Below are 18,664 nucleotides of genomic sequence, written 5' to 3'. Positions count from 1 at the left end.
TGGGTCAAGTGGGACGTTAAGTGAAATTCTGTCGTCTTCGTGAGGAATCTCGGTTCTACTTGTGGCGGTTAGATAGTCGCCAATAAACGCCAACGTGACCCTCGATTATCTAGTGAAAGGTCACAGGACGCAGCGTTTCTCGAGACCCATACCTCTCCAACTCTTAGAACCAGACTTGGGAACCTACTGAACATGATGATTCGGTAATTGTTGAAGGGAGATTTAATGATCGCCGACATGTGCCAAAAATGGTAAACACTGTTGTCATGTTCTTCGCTACCAAATGGAACATATCAACAGGATAATGCAAGAACTTACAGAGCATGTCTGGGATGCGGTGGGAAGATGTATAGTTTCATACCAGCCTCTGGGCAGCAGTCTTCGTGAACTGACACAGTGTTTCAGGCCGGTAAGAAATACTTCAAGATGATGTCTGTAGGCTGTTTGATCCTATGCCACAATGAATACAAGTGTGTGTTCATGAGGGTCGCATCTCATACTGATGTTCATGATGGACATCAGTTCCGAATGGAATGACATTTAATCATTCAATAATCTTAAGGTGGTGGTTGTCACCACAAAGTTTGATAAATGTCGATATTTTCCCCCATGAGGAAACATTTTCCACTTCCGTTATTTAAAAGATGAACAAACATTTTGTTTCAGTACGGCAACAGATCGCTAAGGAACGCTAGGATAGGATTCTACACCATTTCCATGATCAATTTTTGCGAAATATATGACTATCTTCATATGTTCTGGTCTTATGATAAGCTGATGAATGGATCCAAACATTTCATATAGTCTCTAGTGGATTAGTCGTGTTGAAACTGAAGAGAACAGACAGGAAGACAAAATAATAACATCCCCATATAAAATGTATACAGGCACGAGGACCACTATCAGATATTTGACGGGTGCACTAATCAGCACCCCTTAACGAGAAACGTTTCAAATACGACATCCTGAGATTTACAAATAGTGGACGATGGTGCAAAGATAGATTGCATTTTCCTACATTTCTGAAAGATGTTCTTAAATATATTACTGATAGTAAAGATCTTAAGGAGCGCCTTCACAAGTAAGATAGAAGGAATTTCGACTAACATAGTCGTTACGTTATATTCCACTATGAACGTTCAACAGCAACAAACGAAAAATCGGTTGTCCCTCAACTAGGCATAATAGGGCCATTTATGCACTCATTATATTTAAACATACATAAGTATAGGGATGGACGTACTATCAAATTATATGTAAATATACATTAACACAGGGTTTGAAGTACTTAAAATTGTTCAATGCCGTTGTTTATGTCTATAGGGAAGTATTACCGTTCATTGATCAGCAGGTAGTGTTGAATGGCTTAGTGTTTCCAGTTGGTTTTCTGAATTGCAGCACTCCTCAGATGTCTGTAAAGGTAAGATAATCCCTATAACAACCCGTGATAGTTTCCGATTAAATGAGACAGTCAACATAATCTGATTATAGTACTAGTTCTGGTGAGTCTCACATCGTTTATGTAACTAGGTTTAATTCTACTCATTGGTATTAAATGGGATGAAGAAGCCAAATAACTTGTACGGAAGGCGAATGGAAGACTTAAACTTGTTTAGAGGATTCTGCGAAAGTGTAGTGTAGGTGTAGTTCGTCCTATTCTACATCTGCACCGTCTGAAGCTCTTATCTACAAGGAATGATAGTAGACGCCGAAGGAATAAATAAAAAAAAAATTTAAAAAAAGCGCGCTACTAGGGTGGATCAGGTCGGAACCGCTCAGAAGAATGTGTACAGGAAATGGTCAGGGAACTGAAATGGAAACCTCTGGAAGAAAAATCTCGTTAGCAAATTTAGAAAACCGCCTTCAACGGAGGTCTGAATCTGTACAACACTTCTGCCACCTACATCACGTTATGTGCCCAGGGAGAATGAGTACCGGTATTTAGGCCACTTACCGAGGTCACTGGTCATTTCTTTTCCTCTCTAAATATACTAACTGAATAAGACACAGTTGGTAACATTTACGCGAACTATCCTATGTCTGCTCTTTACGGTAACCCGTGTAGTATACAGGATGTGACAAAAAAGTACGGCCACTTATTCACGGCACATTCCTCACACGTCGAAGAAGATACACTCTCTGCTCAACAGTAGCCGGACGCCTGTGAGTGGTTTTTAATATGGGGTGTGTCCACTTTTCACCTTGACGACGGCTTGTATTCTGCTGGAGACACTTTCAGTGAGGTGCCTGAATGTATGCGCAAGAATAGCAGCCTATTCTTCCTCAGGAGCCGAAACCAGATGAGGCTGTGACGTCGCACGTTGGGGTCTGGTGCGAAGTCAACGTCCTAACTTACCCATGATGTGCTCCATTGTATTCAGGAACTCACTCTGAACAGGTTAGATCGTTTCAGAATGTTATTGCCTACAAAACGTTGCCCTACAGATGCTGCCTAACGACAGGGTGCGTTGTCATACTGGTACAATCGTCGTTTCCGAACTGTTCTTCTATTGCACAAGGTAAACAATGCTGTAAAGTGTATTCATATCCTCTCCATTACGCCTTTTCTGATGCCAATAATGGATCACACTCTTGTCACTAAAAACACTCCCATACAGTAACACCGTCTCTGCCGCACTTCAGTGTCGGCGTTATACGCACATCAAAAAAAGTTTTGTACCATCTCGGTTCCAAGAGTTCTGGAACCTGTACAAACAATTGGAATAGAGATCAACTTAAACATCATTTCCGCCTTTTTTATTGCTCATGAAAACCATATATTGCATATAGTGCCACCATACAGCGAGATCTTCAGAGGTACTGGTCCAGACTGGTGTACACACCGGTACCTCTAATACCCAGTAACACGTCCTCTTGCATCGACGCATGCCTGTATTCGTCATGGCATACTATCCACAAGTTCATCAAGGCACTGTTGGTCCAGATTGTCCCACTCCTCAACGGTGATTCGGCGTAGGTCCCCCAGAGTGGTTGGTGGATAACGTCGTCTATAAACATACCTTTTCAACCTATCCCAGGCACGGTCGATAGGGTTCATGGCTGGAGTACATGCTGGCCACTCTAGTCGAGCAATTTCATTATCCTGAAGGAAGTCATTAACAAGATGTGCCGGATGGGGGCGTGAATTGTCGTCCATGAAGACGAATACCTCGCCAATATATGGTTGCACTATCAGTCGGAGGATGGCATCACCTATCGTACAGCCGTTACGGCGCCTTACATGACCACCAGCGGATTACGTCGGCCCAACATAATGCCACCCCAAAACATCAGGCAACCTCCTCCTTACTGCACTCACTGGACAGTGTGTCTAAGGCGCTCAGTCTGACCGGGTTGTCTGCAAACATGTGTCGCACGTTTGTCTGGTTGAAGGCATATGCGACACTCATCGGCGAAGAGAACATGATGCCAATCCTGAGCGCTCCATTCGACATGTTATTTGGATCGTCTGTACCGTGCTGTATGGGGTGCATGGGGTCGTATTTGCAAAGATGGGCCTCGCCATGGACGTCGGGAGTGAAGTTGCGCATCATGCAGCCTACTGCGCACAGTTTGAGTCGTAAAACGTAAAGCATTATTAAACATGGTGGCGTTGCTGTCAGGGTTCCTCCGAGCCATAATCCATCGGTAGCGGCCATCCACTGCAGTAGTAGGCCCTGGGAGGCCTGAGCAAGGCATGTCATCGACAGTTCCTGTCTCTCTGTATCTCCTCCATGTCCGAACAACATCGCTTTGGTTCACTCCGAAGCGCCTGGATACTTCCCTTGTTGGGAGCACTTCCTGGAACAAAGTAACGATGCGGACGCTATCGAACCGCGGTATTTACCGTCTAGGCATGGCTGAACTACAGACAACACGAGCCGTGTATCTCCTTCCTGGTGGAATGACTGGAACTGTTCAGCTGCCGGACCCCCTCCGTCATACAGGCACTGCTCATGTATGGTTGTTTACATCTTTGGGCGGGTTTAGTGACGTCTCTAAACAGTCGGTGGGGCTGTGTCTGTGATACAATATCTACAGTCAACGTTTATCTTCAGGAGTTCTGGGAACCGGTTTGATGCAAAACTTTTTTTGATATGTGTACATGATGGCGAGTAACATTCTCGAGGTGTTCGCCAAACACAAACCCTTCCATAGGATTGCCATGGGTTATAGTGCGATTTATCGCTCTGAATCACTCATTTCCAGTCATGCACTGTCCACTGGTGTCACTCTTTACACCATTTCCAGTATCGGTTAGCACTGGCTACAAAAATGTGTTGCTTACGACGAGCTACTCGGGCATTGTATCCTGTTATTTTTAACTCTCTTTTCATGACATTGAGCTAGTTAGATTGCTATTAGTACTTTGGAACTTACGACTGGTTTCTTTCGCTGATTTCATGCGATCCTTTATAACCACACACCGCAATGCGCGACGATTCCTGTGCGTCAGTGCATCAGGCCTACCTGGACTTGATTCAGCTGCAATTGTTCCTTCGCATTTCCGCTTCACAGTCACATCACCAACAGTCGATTTGGGCGGTATTAGAAGGATTTTAATGTCCACGATGGATTTGTCACTCACATGACATTCAATGACCAGTTCAGGTTCGAGGTTACTGAGTTCCCCTGGCTAAATCTTTCTGCTGTTAGAGCTTCTCTGCTGGCAACACTCGGTTCCCCAACTCCTTTATACTGGCGGGTACGACTTCCGTGACATTTAGTAGTGATTTCCGCTTTAAATAGTGGTGTCCAGATACTTTTGGTTAGATAGTGTAAGCTATGTAGGCATACGTAAGGAAACGCTTCGTGGTATGTTACAACTCATTCTCTGATACACTTCATAGTATAACAATCATGGGAAACATTCAGCAATAGCGCGTTCACCATAACTGTTCTGGCGTAACCACAAGCGCCGGGACGAAGATGAAGAACGCAAGAGAAGAGAAGGCGGTGAAACGACGTCGGCCAGTGGTGCTCTGGTTAGGACCGGGACACCAGAGGACCGGCCTCTGCAAGAAGTGGATATAAGCGCCGCTCTTGCCAGCTTCGGCGGACATTAGGGGGTAGTATTCTCAGAGTATTAGTACGGCCTAGCAGAGAGTTCTATGAGAGCAGTTAGTAGTGATCCACAAACTATACAGTGTGTAAATACATCCTTTAGGAACAATATTTTCATTTCTCCACATAATTTCCATCACTCTCAACTGCCTTACGCCATCTTGGAACCAGCGGCTGTATACCTGCTCGGTAAAATTCTGGACCAACCTGTTGGAGCCACTGTTTGGCAGCGTGCACAAGGGAGTCATCGTCTTCGAACCTTGTTCCACGAAGAGAGTCTTTCAGTTTCCCAAAGAGATGATAGTCTCATTCATCTCCACCATTCTCGTACTGTTCCAAATGTTCGCTGCATACCGTTTTTCTTGTTTCTTTGTGAGCCACTGTCAACATCCTGGGAACCCACCTGGCACAAACCTATTTTAATGCCAACGCTTTCAGTATTCTGCAAACACTTGCTTCCCCTATCCCAACGTAGCGTGACAATTCGTTCACTGTGATGCGTCTGTCAGCAGTCACCAATTCGTCAACTCTCTGCACATTGTCTGGAGTGTGTGCATTACGAGGCCTGCCGCTGTGAGGACAATCCTCAATATTGCCGAACCCGCTTTCATCACGTAACCTGATTGCCCACCGACTAACTGTACTGCGATCGACAGCAGCATCTCCACACACCTTTTTCAACCTCTTGTGGATGTTTACCACTGTCTCGTTTTCACAGCACAGGAATTCTATGACAGCACGTTGCTTTTGACGAACGTCAAGTGTAGCAGCAACCATCTTGAAGACATGCTGTGACGGCGCCACTTTTGGAGTGACCCTCGTATATATTACGAAAGACTCGGATTTATGTTGCATGTAGCCAATCACTTGCGACACCATTGTTGTTCCAAAGATAAGTATTGTCAATCTGCTTTATTGAAATAAAACTACTAATGTTATTTGCTTCAACTGTTGCATAGCATTTTGAGAATGCAGCATCTCTTGGTACCCTGTACGAGACGAGTGGGCAAGACACAACAATAACACATTGCATTCATTTCGCGTGAAGTGTCCAAAACGTCTTCCGTTAGAACTGCTTCACGCATCAGCACGCTGTCGTATTGAATGCCAGATTCACTATTGTATCACTGGTGTAATGCGTATACTTTCGTAACCTTCTACAACACAAGCACAAAGACTCTGTGAATCCCTTACTGCTTTCAACACACATGTCTCCAAGAATAAACGACAGTGTACTCACTTGAAGGCCACAGAACTACAACTTTTATGTAGAAGCAAACTGACATTAAGCTTGAAATCAGATGGAGCTCCACGCAAAGTGAGAATTTTCAACGTTTCATGTAAGAAAGAGTTTCTTGCAGTATGCTGGTACGTCCCGTTCCTGAGTGTTTCCCAAAATTCGTGTAGTATGAGGAATTGAAGAAAAATAAAGTCTAACATGTTTTTCGTTCTTCTTTGTATGAGAAACATACCCTGAAAGTTTGGCCGCAACCTTTAGTTATGTCCTATATGTGTAGATGTTTGTCATAAGCTACATTTGCAAGCATCTGACGCAGGGACTTTTTGAGGTCATACAACGCGCATGGCACAGCCACAGCGGCTGTACCTGCCAGACCACATCATACACTAAGCTACCGAAATAAAAATAATTTTACAGTTTCAATCACAGATTCAAACTGCCTACGAACTTCTGGACTCATTGGTAATAATATGTGAACGGTCGGATTATTAATAAACAGTTCGTCAAACTAATTAATCATTTTATGTCATTGCATTAATTTTTCCCAGCCAGTTGGTATCACTGAGGAAATGTCTACATGTAGGACTGTCAAACAGAGTCGGCAGAGGAATTTTCACATTTCCATTTGTTTGATGTAGAAAGTGCTCAAAATGACGAATTTCTTTTACACTTGTTGGCCGTTACATTTGAATGTTACCTGACGTCACGTGGTGGCAAAGGATTACCAGTTCTCCCTAGCTCGGGGAATTCGCCCCCGAACAGGTGTCGCAACCTGAGAGTCCGAGACACTCGGCCTCCCGGCGGAGCGTAGCTGCGCCAACGGTTCGTTCCCTCCTCCTGTCGTTTTGGCTGCCGATATCTAAGTGTTAACTGCGGACGCACACTACGGTCTGGTGCCCAAATTTACAAATAGGACCCACAGCCACACTCCTTTTCGGGTGTGATCTCAGACGCCATCACATCGCGGACAGCAATATTGCAGAAGTTTCCTCCATTTTGTGATACAAGTGATGTCTCTATTACCTTGTGAGCATCCTTGTGTTAGGGCCATCCTCATAGGTTAGCATGATTCGCGGTCGGAAACTTGCAGCAGTCACGTTGGCTACTACTGTGCAATTACACCAATTGTACAGCGAGCATCCTGAATCGCGATCTTACAAAATATAATGAGATAAGCTTTTTCATTCGCCCGCTCCGCCTGTTCGCGGAACGCATGGCTATCTCTTACGTTTCTCTAGTTTAACCATTCTCGCTTTCTCTTGGGACTGGACGTATTATCGTTAACGATAAGGTGCTTTTCTAAGTGATTTCATATATTATTTCTTGTCCTGCAGCGTGGTAGCGTCGCGCCAAGTCTCTCAGATTAAACAGTACACTTCACAAAACTTGTAACAGGGCTACCTCCCAATCGTGTATCTTAATATAAAATATATACGTAATTTAGCTCATTACTGCCTATAATGTTCTGTAACACTCCCAACGACCCATTGTTATTACACGAAGTTTTCAATTAAGCTAAGAAACACATTCCGAGAGAAGAAGTCCGACGCATTTACGGTCAAGGGAACGCAAGCCAGGAGGTGAGTCTATCTTCCGGTCATGTATGGAAAGGTTACAGACAGCAGCACTTCATACCGCTACAGTCACACTGGTCTACCCATTGTATTGTATTGTATTGTATGTTAACCGGGGGCCTAGCAGCGACGGAGAGGCTCCGTCCCCGCCGCAGCCGCAGTGGTCCACAACCCCACGACGACTACTGCAGTCCACTTGACCCCTTCGCCGTTCCACACCGAAAAACTCTTTCAGGCTTATTATGCAGTTCGTCCCCCGGTGGACCCCACTAGGGAACGTCTCACAGCAAACGAGTGTAACCCCTATGTTTGCGTGGTAGAGTAATGGTGGTGCACGCATACGTGGAGAATTTATTTGCGCAGCAATCGCCGACATAGTGCAGTTGAGGCGGAATAAGGGGAACCAGCCCGCATTCGCCGAGGTAGATGGAAAACCGCCAAAAAACCATCCACAGACTGGCCGACTCAACGGACCTCGACACAAGTCCACCGGGCGTATTCGTGCCGGGAACCGGGCGCTCCTTCCCAATCCGGAAAGCCGTACGTTGGCTAACCGGGCGGGCCTGTCTACCCATAGACCTGATAACTGCAAATGGACCTGCAACGATTAAACTGTGAAAAATAAAAACATGCTAAATAATATTAGCCTCTATGGTATGAGGGCAAGTGTCGTTCCGTTTGTCTGTAGCTCGGAGCTTCTCTAGCGTCGGTCGTAATCACACTCTTGACGCAGCCAGAATCCACGCTCTTTGGGTAATGTGTGGCGCGTGAGACAAGTTATGGGACGAACTGCTTCCCAGATGTAATCATAAATGTTTATTGGTAGATCCGGATTAATTCCTTGCAGTGTTGTGCGTGTAAAACAGTCTAAACAACTGTCACCAACCTCGCTTCGACCTGCCAGCCAGGGTTAAATTTCTCACCGCTCCAAAGGCAATAATTAGACGCCCTGCAGCAGCCAAATTACTACCACAAAAATTTCAAAATCCGACCGCTGGGATGGAAAATGTTCACCACTAACTGTTCATAAGCTTGCTCATACACCACCGATAATCTCCGCGACAACATATCAGGAAAACAGTTTATGTTCAATAGGGAAAAAGTCACAAAAAACACCACAATAAAATTTCTATAGAAACGAATATGATTTTTTGGTTTCAATAAAAAACTTACCAAGTCCGTCTCTTTCACTAAACACCTCCGTCAAAGTAGTTACTTCGCTCTACAGCCTCTGCCATTTGAGCGTATGCTCGCTAGCTAAGTGGCAACATTCATCTAGATAAACCGGAATGACTCTACTCGAAATCTTCTACCGATTACGAGAACGCACTTACAGATTCTGCAACGAATAATTCGGTTGATTACGAAGGACCAACTTGTCTAGCCTTATGAAGTACACTAGTGAGACAACACCTCCGCCCCTGACTTCAGCACCCCAAGACGGATGGATGCCAGCCTGCTTCTCAGTTTTGAGAGCTCCAGACCGTTCAGCGAAATTATTTACTATTGGGACCTTGCAGCCAATCAGGATCAACAGCAGGATGTAGGTATTTTAACAGACAATTTCCGATACCTATCTATAGTTCTTCTTTAAATTTATCAGCAAAGTTTGTTGGAAAATAGTGGTGATCACAAGCGAATTACTCGCCCTTGAAATCAGACCACTCAGCTCTGACCACACCACCCCTTTAGAAGAATTCGAGAAAGACCAGTTCACAATAATTTTTTTCTCTCGATTGTTATATGCATTAATTAATATTATCATAAAAAGCGTGAGAAGGAAAGGCAAAGCAAATTTGGGAGCGCAAACAAATTTTTGGAGTATACGAGAACCTCATATATAAAATTAGATAGTTTTATTATTTTATTGTTGACTATTTATACAGTCACGCTGAGGTGATATTTATTGTAAAATCAGGGAAAGCAGTCATTTTCTCAGCATCTCACACACGTTATAAATGCTGCATTTTTTTTATTTATCTAGTTGTTTTAAAGTTACTACATAAAAACAAATTTGGTTTACATTCTTAGAATGATCTCTCCCATCGCTCAGTACGGCAGCAAACCACGTGTAACGCATCATTTCGCCCAACACTAGCGAAAATAGCTGGTGACGTACCCCTAATGGAATGTTTTTTGATGCAGTCTTCTCAGGGTGTGACTTTTTCTCTCTCGATGAGATAACCGTAGCCGGCCGGACTGGCCGAGCGGCTCTAGGCGCTACAGTCTGGAACGGCGCTGCTGCTACGGTCGCAGGTTCGAATCCTGCCTCGGGCATGGATGTGTATGATGTCCTTAGGTTGGTTAGGTATAAGTAGTTCTAAGTTCTAGGGGACTGATTACCTCAGAAGTTAAGTCCTATAGTGCTCAGAGCCATTTGAACCATTTTTGAGATAACAGTAATATAAAGGTCTTCAGTAAAACTCTTTACTTGAAGATAAAAGTAGACATTGCAGGGCTGCAGTAGTGAAGTGCATTTGGGAGGGAGTCATTTCAATACTTACTGCACGATGGCAGTCCTCCTTCATCTTGAAAATACAGTATACTAAGCATTACCTCTGTTCATTTGCAGTATATGTAAACGTAAAACTTGAAGAAAAAACGACGTTTCCACAGAGACAGTCGACCCCACAGCATTCAGATTACCGTTCTGCGCTCTATCCGTGGCGCGTGTGTCACGAAAGTATGCGAGGCTCGCTCGCTCACTCAACTCTGCAGACAAACTACGTTTCTACACCTTTTAACTCGTGACTATGTGTGTACGTACAACCGATAACTGCATCTTCTACTGGAATCCACGGTTATGGTATCTTACTGTTATTAGTCCTACAGTGATCAGAAGTCCATAGGCCTACTTATAATTTGTTACGGCTGTGGTGGTGTACAATGAAATTAAAATCATGTCAAAATGATTATCAGTTGCATAAGGCACAACTTCTTGTATGAAATGAGGACTGTTAAGCAGAAGAGACTAAATGCTATAAACAAGCCGATACCCAAAAATGGTTCAAATGGCTCTGAGCACTATGGGACTTAACTTTAGGGTCATCAGTCCCCTAGAACTTAGAACTACTTAAACCTAACTAACCTAAGGACATCACACACATCCATGCCCGAGGCAGGATTCGAACCTGCGACCGCAGCGGTCGCGCAGTTCCAGACTGTAGCGCCTAGAACCGCTCGGCCACCCCGGCCGGCAGCCGTTACCCCATTTACACCGAGTATTGATCTAAAATTTAATTTTGTTGTAGTACTGTTAATCAGTAAGACTTCATAACAGCAGATTCCAGAAGAAGGCGCAATTCTCGTTAGTACATATACGGCCAGCTGCAAGTTAACAGGTTTAGAATCGCATTTTGTCTACAGAGCTGAGCGAACGAGTGAGTTCAGGCCTATCTTCGTGAAGTACGCGCCGCGGCCTGTGTTTCTCGTGGGCTTCGTTGCGCACCAGACTCGTTTCAAGTATGCAATTTTTTCTAAACGCTTGACCATCCTGACCTCCCATTTTTGTCACTTTCATTTGATATACCACAAATCTGGATGAAATCGGTGATGACGAGTAGACGCAGTCCCCTTGTAAGATGGCAAACTCAACAGCGATTGATAGGGATTACTATGACAAAACAGTTCAAAACAACGTCATTTCCGTGACACGATAACCATTACCCAGCAAACTAACTGATATGTGTTCCACAAGTAACATCATGAGGTCTCAGTATCACATATCATCTTCGAAATAAGGAAGATACTGCGGATGTAACGTGCTGTAAATGGACAGATCATTGGAGACGGAAAGCTATCTTGGGGTGGAATAAGGCTGCTCAAAGGAATTGGCCGAGATTGTCTTAAGGGACTATCGCGGCTTTCGTCTAAAATATTCACCTTTCAGGACGTCCGTAAACGTGCAGTCATTAGTAATATGTTACTTCGAGAGGCTATAGTTGTAGAAATCAACCTATATGCCTACTCCTGCCCCACACCGTCTCAACAGAACGTCGCCCACACAGCAGTTTCCACAGCCAGCGAACATACCACCCCACTTTTCCCACAACACAACACACACACTACATTACACTATAAGCGCGGCTCTGTCTTCTCACTTGAAATAAGGAAAAATATCATTTAAAAAATCGCGCTGATTTACTTCAAATACTTCGATGAAGCGAAATATAATTTTAACATTTTTCTCGATTTATCCATTCATGAAATAGCTATTCGTTCCTCAATCATTCTGCAAATCAAACACTGCACACTGTCCAAGTTACTTCTGCATTACATACAAAAAGCAAACTGTTTCTTGCTAGAATCGTTGTTCAACTACTAAGAGAATATTCTTAGTTTCAAATAAATGTCACAAAATGTAAAATAATATATTGTGCTATACCGGAAGATGAAACAAGAATGAAAAGATAGTTTCAAAGAAGTATATAAGATTGAATATCCGTGTACAAATTTAAACTGCAAATGAAATATATTTTTTGTGATCTCAATTTTTGTCTTACTTAAACTGGTTTTTCCTAGTTCTTACACAAACAAAAGAATTCTTTATTTTAGAAATGTCAGGGTCTCGTATTCTTCCGTTTTGAGCACAACTTATAGATCTGCAGCTTCATCTACACACAGCGAATCATTGTAAACTGCATGGCAGAAGATACTTTCTACTGAACCACGCATTAAAGTCTGCTTCTCTTGCATTCGTGGATGGAGAGTGGGAAGAATGAAATGCTTCCGCACCTACATCCGTAATTTTACTACACTATCTTTAAGCGATAAACATGTAGGGGGCTGAAGAATAGTCATGGTTTCTACGCTGCAAGACGAGTCTTTAAGCTTTCCAAGGAAGTTCTTGACAGTTGTAGGGCGCATTCTTTCGAGTCCTGCCAGTACGATTTTCCAACATTTCTATTATACATTCTCGCCAGTCACCAAGTCTGTGAGCATTCTCCTTACCTTTCCACTATTCATAGCATTTCAAAACCGGATAATCGTTACTGACTCAGTGTAGAACGTAAGTATAAAAAAAATGTTGGCATGGGAAAAAGTGCCCAGATTGTTGGACAGCGGTGGCTTATGTACGATGCATCAGTACGGCTTCCAATAAAGTTCGTATCAACGCTGTATGGCATCACCTTGATCGTCCCAGGCTAATTACAACCCTATTGTTATCACTGGGTAGTTTTCTTCACTGTGTGATGATTAATTTCAGCATAGCTTCTTAAAGTGGAGAACGCATCGTTGTTCAACAATACAGTGTTCTCTTGCAGCGGTCAAGGCCGTTGCTTAGCATTAGTCTGAAACGAGGCGACTGGCGAACAACATGAACGAGCCCATCCCGAGTCACTAAAGTCTTAAGAAACACGTGAAATGCAGCAGCAAGAACGCGGAGCAACGATAGAGACAGAAGGTATGGAATCAATCAATTTCTCAGTTCTGGCATCCAAAACAAATACGTCAGATTATGTGCACCTTTGTGCAGACGCGTGACATGAATTCTCACAGGGACGTATACTTAATTAATATGTGGATCTTCGACTCAGCAGTCATTCAATCTATCCATCAATGTTTATCTTAGGCAGTTTGTGTTCGAGTAGTGTGAATTTTAGAAACCGTTTAATTATAGGAAAATCGGAATACAAACTATACATTCTCCTGCGAAGTTTCCGTGTCAAGTTATCTGCTTTCGCTTGTATAGACATTGTTAGACAAATCGTCTTGGTGTCTTGGGACACACATTTTCCAAGAACATACCGCAATAAATAATACAATTTTAAAAACTAGAAGAATTTCGAACATTAAGGTGTATTTTTGTCAGAAATCTTATTTGCTTCTTAAATTATAGGTGATTTATAATAAGAATATAATGCAATCAGAAATAGTTGTTCTGCTTACGTATAATTAAATAATGTGGGTCAACTTTTGCTTTTGTGTCAGTGCCGTCGTACCCTCAATCCCAGTACAGTGTACCTATATTTTCTCAGCTTCTCATCTCCCTACCACGGCATTGTAAGAGGTCACTGGAATTCGACCAGTGTATAGGTTAATGCTTCTCGCTGCCAACTTTGGCGATCAAATGAAACTGTGCGCAATAACCCAGACTCTGTAGCAGTCATTGTTTAATGGTTTGCTTCATTTCGCTGATAAGTAATTTATAGCTTTGAGTATCACTTGTGCACGATCTCTTACGCCATTGTGTACCCCCTAATCTATTCAAATAAGTATTAACCGTTCACTTTAGGAAGACTTTCGGAGGAGTACCTGTTTCGATAGGTCGAAAGTCAGTGTATGACTTTGGACTGGCATTCACTTATTTCCGGTCGCTTCCAACTGATATGTCTCACTGCATTGATGGATTGGCACGCTTCTTGTGTTATCCGTAATTGATTCAAAATCATTGCTATCTGAATTCTGTTCTGATAGTTAATGAAACAGTTAATGCTTGTAATTAGTAATATCAGTGACTGCCAGAATTAACCCATCTACTTTCATATTGATTCCTTCTCTTTCCTATTGCCTGTTTTGCTCGTAATATTCTCAGTAGATCAGCAGCGTATGTGGTGAACCAAGCTGGATGTAGTGCCCAGCCAGGGACTTGGTGTTCGGATTGACCACTCTGCGAATTGTGTGTCGCCCTTCAGGGGAAAGCGGGAGGGGACAAGACGAGCTGACCTCTTAGGGCAGGAGGCAGATGGCGCCCCGGTCATTGTTAGGACTGGTGTCTGAGTTGCGTTCGTTATGCGCCCTGTGCAATATGGAACACAAGGCTACATTCACAGAAACATACAGTGCCTTCCAGCCAAAATGCATTTCAAAAGAACTATGTTTTGTGCCAACGCGTCGACTATCGAAAACGCTGGGTCAGGGGAAATCAACGCCAGACAAAGATCTTAGAGTTCCGTGAGAAGCGACAGACCTGCATTTTGGATGGGATTATTCTCTTTGGTGCCGTTTCTCGAAAGCTCAATGACATCCAGCCCAAAATGCTGTACGAGGGATCCTCATTGATTAACCTAAAAAATAGCAGAATAGCAGAAGTCAGGACGCCAGTTTCCGAGAAATGCGCAGCGTATTGGCTGAAGTAGAAGACTCAGCTGAGAGTGAGATAGTATCCACAATTGTTTAAGAACTGCATACATGAGTTTGTAATGATTGGTTAATGTTGTGCAACTTTTTGCAGGAGGGGAGATGTTTTGCTACCAAAAATGTCATTGGACAGCATTTTTCAGAGCGTTATCGTTGCCGCACGGGAATTGCACAGATGTATAGAGAGGACAAAGATCTCACTGTCTACGGAGAAGGTACTTGCGCTCGGAATATGGTGGAGAATTCACTTCTCCTGGGGATTGTGAGAAGAGGTGAGAAAGAAGACACTTTGTCTGGGGAGCTGATGTGTTACAGTCTTTAGCAGATCACAGCACACGCTACTCTCAGCACAATGAGAGCTGAAAGCGATGGGAAATCGCAGCTGGGCGAGCAGGGTGTAAGAATTACTGTTCGTTTGTAGACATGATGGAAGTATACGGTATATTTGGCGAATCTAATACTTTTCTTGAGTAACTGAAGGCTCACTCATGATTAGATTAGCAATCTTACTTGCATCTGTAGCTTTTTTATGTTTCTGATGGGTTCACTGCGTATTTATCTGCTCATAGTGCATTTGCACAGATTGCAGCCTTCGCCAGGACGTTCAAGTGCCAGTTTAGTTACTGTCCCATATCAACAATGGTAATTTTCTTATTCTCTGTATTTCTTGTGATCGAACTGAACTGGTAATAGTTTATTACCGATGTATACTAGCAGGGAACTTTGTAATAAACAGGGAATAACGTGGACCGTTGATTAATTTCATAGTTAGTTAAACTCCCTGTTTGTTCTATAAAATTTCGGGTTTGCAGCAGAAGAAGAAGCTGAACGTATGCGGCTGCACGCCCCAAATTTTATGGAACAGTCTTTGCGTCGCGAAAACATGAAAATGCACATCCTGTTGGTTATTTTTTGTGAGGTGCATCAGCGTGTCAGCTAGGGCCATCCCTGTCCTCTCAGTTATCCGTTGCACGACACCTGTTATTAAGTGGCCACGAGCTCATGAGGAGCAATCTGAGTGTCGGCCGGACCCACCGATGCGGATCAATCTGATATGAACAGGGATATGCCGGAAGCTCAGCTGTATCCTCACAGGACCTTAGTTATCAGTACTGTGGGCACGGAGTATCTTCAGTAAGATAATTAACAAATTTAAAATATTTCAAATTCAGTTACATGTAACATTTCTGTGATCTTTAACTCCATCTGTTACCTATTCTTTCGATTATGAGTACGTAGATACAATGCACACAGCATCGTCTGCTAGACAAAATTGATCAAATAATTTGCATATCTTTATGTCAAAATTACTTCAATAAGAACTTCGATTATTTTAATACAGCCAAAAAACTGGCTTGAGTGATCGTTTTTACTAATTATTCTCTATTAATGTCTACTTTTTCCTTTTATTTGATTCGGGAGACAGGGCCCCTTCATCCTCGAGGGCTGTAGATTGAAAATACCGCTTCATGCCGTTGGAATGGGATTGCGCGGCAGTGACGTACAGTGCAGTTACCTCTGCAGTTACAGCGCACACAGCACTGTAAACACCTCATAGAACCTAAACAAAGGGTTAGTGAAATAAGTCGACTTACACGATAATGTCTGAACAAAAGCGCTGGAATACTATCCGAAGTCAACTGAAAAAATAATTGTAATAATTGGAAAGAAGGGGTGTATAATTTTCAGTGCTCTCAAAACAAACTGGCCAATCATTTTGAACTTGTGAGTGAAATAATAAGTATAAGATTCTGCGAAAGTTGTGATTTTATCTGTAAGAATATCACGAGACGTAACATAAGATGTTCCTGTTTTCAACGTTAGCTACGTTAACCTGAGTTCCGAAAAAAGGGAAAAAAACGGAATTAAATGCTTTGCTTATTGCTGCCAAATACATATATTTCCTTCAGTTGTAGTGACACTCAGTAATGATTACGATGTCCGGTAAAATATATATCATAATAAACGTTATAAATGACAAAAATGCAGCAGACCGCATAATATGTCCTGACAAAAATACTTCTCAACAGATTGTGAGGTATAAGCTCATCTTTATCAGTAACAGGCAACATAACACCTGCGGAAAAAGGAAAATGCAAAAACTGGTTATTTCATTGTGGTAAATAGACTGAATAACACATGTCGTTGATGTTGATGCAGTTCCTGCTACAGTTAACTTTTTCTTTTTCTTTACTAACCCTCGACACTTTTCACAACGGTGTACAGTAATATTTTCACCGGTGTCCCACCTTAACAGTTACAAATTAACTTTTTATTAAAATTATTTTCACACTCCAGTTTCCGCCTCTTGAATCACTGAAGGAAGCTAAGTTTTATATCCCGCCAACGTAAATGCCATAACAGAGGAAGAACAAGCTCGATTTGTGGTAAAACTGACCGTTTCCTTTTCATTTAAGGAGAACATCCTGGCATTTATCTTAAATAATGTAGGGAAATTCCCAAAAACCTAACTCTCGATTGCCCAATGGTAATTTGAAACACTTTCCACCAGCATCCCACTCTGCTGTGCTAACCGTAACCAGTGTGCCATCTCATTCAGCGCAGACCACCAATGTGTGCTTATTTAGCCTTGCGTGGGACGTTGTTTGCAAGCTGAAAATAAGGGGATGTCATACCTTGGTAGACCTCTAATGTTCCCTTCCAGCAAGCCGTATAATAGAGGTTTAATACTTTTTTCGTTTTAATTTAAATCATTGCTTGTCGTCTTTTTCTAAAATTACAAAAATTGTTCCGGAAAATTACGGTTTTTCCAAATGTAAAAGCATTTTTGCGTTAAAGAATCATTCACGAAGGAGGACCGTGAATTTGTATCATCGCCTGAACGCCGCTCAAACTAGAGTGTGGAAGATGCCGATGTAGGAACCCCTGGTGCTGAACACTAGCTGAAAGAAATAAGCTAAAAAACTCCTCCTGAACAGGCCATGAAGGCCCAACGCTATCGACCGGCCGCCATCTCATTCTCAGCCCACAGACGTCACTGGATGCGGAAATGGACGGGCATGTGGTCAGCACACCGCTCTCCCGGCCATATGTCAGTGTACGAGACCGGAGCCACAGCTTGTCAGTCAAGTAGCGCGTCAGTTTGCCTCACAAGGGCTGAGTGCAGCCCGCTTGGTAATAGCACTCGGCAGACCGAATGGTCACCCATCCAACTACTAGCCCGGCCCGACAGCGCTTAACTTCGGTGATCTAACGGGAAGCGGGAAAGAAATAAGCTGTCAGGTCCAGATGAAATTCCAATCTGATTTTACAGAGAGTGCTCTCCAGCATTATACCCATACTAAGCGTACATTTATCGCGAATCTGTAGCCCATCAGAAAGCCCAAAGAGACGAAAAGAAGCACAGATAACTATTGTACGTACGAAACGTAAGAAGATGGATGATATGCAAAATTGCAGACCAGTATCTTTAACGTCATAATTCTGAAGAATTGCTTTGGTGTATTTTAAGTTAGAATATACAATAAATTTCCTTGATAGAGTATAGCTTCTATCCAGAAATTAATCTGAATTTAGGAAGCTTGAGTCGTGCGAAACTCAGCTGTTCCCGTCCTCACACGAAGAATGCGAAGCATGGGAGAAGGGAAACAGAAAAATGGTGTATTTGCAAGTAATGCAGGCTATTACAAATGTGCGAGCATACAGAGTAGGACCCCAAGTATTTGAGTAGCTCGAGGACTATTTG

The sequence above is a fragment of the Schistocerca americana genome, chromosome 1 (genome assembly GCF_021461395.2).
Source record: "Schistocerca americana isolate TAMUIC-IGC-003095 chromosome 1, iqSchAmer2.1, whole genome shotgun sequence".
In the NCBI taxonomy this organism is placed as follows: domain Eukaryota; kingdom Metazoa; phylum Arthropoda; class Insecta; order Orthoptera; family Acrididae; genus Schistocerca; species Schistocerca americana.
The sequence above is the reverse complement of the archived record's forward strand: the minus strand, read 5'-3'. Positions refer to the sequence as shown.